This window comes from Egretta garzetta, unplaced genomic scaffold (genome assembly GCF_000687185.1).
Source record: "Egretta garzetta isolate BGI_Z169 unplaced genomic scaffold, ASM68718v1 scaffold369, whole genome shotgun sequence".
NCBI classification, from domain to species: domain Eukaryota; kingdom Metazoa; phylum Chordata; class Aves; order Pelecaniformes; family Ardeidae; genus Egretta; species Egretta garzetta.
Genome location: NW_009260837.1, coordinates 2,122,539 through 2,124,524, shown reverse-complemented (window position 1 = coordinate 2,124,524; position 1,986 = coordinate 2,122,539). Strand labels below are relative to the sequence as shown.

The 1,986-nt window shown below is 45.0% G+C and overlaps 1 protein-coding gene across 1 annotated transcript in view; it reads left to right on the top strand.

Annotated features, from left to right (window-relative positions):
- The window catches only part of ITGB1 (integrin subunit beta 1), a 25,550-nt gene that overhangs the window by 21,834 nt on the left and 1,730 nt on the right, over positions 1-1,986 (top strand). The window lies entirely within an intron of this gene.

Here is a 1,986-nt window from a genome sequence, read left to right as displayed (position 1 = left end):
AAAAAAAAAAAAAAAAAAAAAAGTAAAAATCTTTCTTTTAACTCCCCCTTCCTTTCCAAACCAGTTGCCAATATACTTATAATCAAGGCCAAGTTGGCCTGGGGGCTGATAAAAAGGTCTTTTGCTGTTACTGTGTGTTTGTGAAGTGTGGCCAGCACTGGACACAATGGTTCCTCCTTCACCTCAAGCCAGATGACCTTGACTCAGGCCTTGAGAAGAGCAAGTGGCGAACCTTGACTTCCGTTGTCCAGCAATCCAGGTTCTGGCTGGACTTGAGCGACTAGGCTGGAGACTCTTGGGCCTGGGTGGGATTGGATGTGCCTCATCACTCTTTGCATGCAGAGAACCTGGCTTTGGGGAGAAGCACCCTTTTTCTGTGAAAGAACTGTGACAGAAAGGCAGCACACCAGCTACGTGGTCTTCTTTAGCAGCAGCTTCTGCTGTTGGGGTGGACCGGTTACTTGCCCCACACCACATCTTGCAGATGGAAGGCAACAAACTTTCCAGGGCTTACGATATGAAAATTTCACACCAAGTTGGTTTCTTGCTTGCTTTGTCACCTTTTGGCACATCCCATGGTATTCCCAGCTGATTTTCTAGATATGCTGAAAAAAGACACACCTGGTGTTTGTTTGTCTGGGGGGAGGATTTCCTTTAATTGACTGTAGGAAGAATTGTTTTAAACTGAAATATTTTATACACTGGCTGCACCTCGAATACTGTGTTAGTTTTGGGCCCTTCACTACAAGAAAGACGTTGCGTTGCTGGAACATGTCCAGAGGAGAGCCACAAAGCTGGTGAGGGGTCTGGAGCACAAGTCCTGTGAGGAGTAGCTGAGGGAGCTGGGGTTGTTGAGCCTGGAGAAGAGGAGGCCAGGATGACAGGACGAGGGGAAATGGTCTGAAATTCCACCAGGGCAGGTTTAGCTTGGACATTAGGAAAAATGTCTTTGCAGAAAGGGTTGTCAGGCTCTGGAATGGGCTGCCCAGGGAAGTGGTCGAGTCCCTATCCCTCGAAGTATTTAAAAGACAGGTAGACGAGGTGCTTAGGGACATGGTTTAGTGGTGGGATGGCAGGGTTAGGTTAATGGTTGGACTGGATTATCTTAAAGGTCTTTTCCAACCTAAACGATTCTATGATTCCTTGATTTAATGGAGTAGAATTTAATTAAATGATTATGTAGGCCACCTCAGATTGGGGGAACTTCAACGCGAGAGAGATTCCCTCGCTGCTGCTGAAGGCCAGATGCGGTTCTGGCCAGATCAGCGCTCAGCTGGCAGCTGCACTGTACTGCATTTCTTCAGGAATTATTTGTGTGTGCACCAAAGAGCTTCCTACTGGTAAACATTTATTTAGGTTGAACTTCAGGTTGCGTTAAGAGTATGGTACCGCAGATCCAGGCTGTGTTGGGAGACTCCCAGCAGTAGCGCCTTTTTTCTACTAAGATTTATCTATTAGTACTGAGTTCAAGCTGTTCATCTTAGGTGTGCAAGGACACCATAAATGGAGTAAGATTTGCTGAGATGAAAGGAAACCTGGGAACAAAGGTAGCTTAAAATAAGCTTAATTTAGAAGTTTTCAAATCTCAGCAAGAAAGGTGTAAGTGGTTATTCTGTAGGCATTTCTCATATCAGTAGAAATAATGTTTTTATTACAGCATTTGCACCGGTACAGAAGTTTCTTAGCTGTAACTGTGCCTTTTGCGCATACAGAGCATGGGGGGACCTGCAGGAATGAAATGAGAATGACAAGTACTAAATGTTCAATTTATATTGAATGCGTGTTATCAAAACAGGCCTCTCCACTTTGTTTCTAGAATTCAGTTCTAGTACAAGACAAGCTATTTAAATGTTTATTACAGCAGAGTGTGGTCTGTGGTCAGTCATGATTTCAAACAGGGCCCTTTGCGATCCTTTTCTTCTTTAAGAACCATCACGGGCTGCAGACCCTGGAGTTGGTGGCTCAGCCCTGAGGTCACCTTACAAG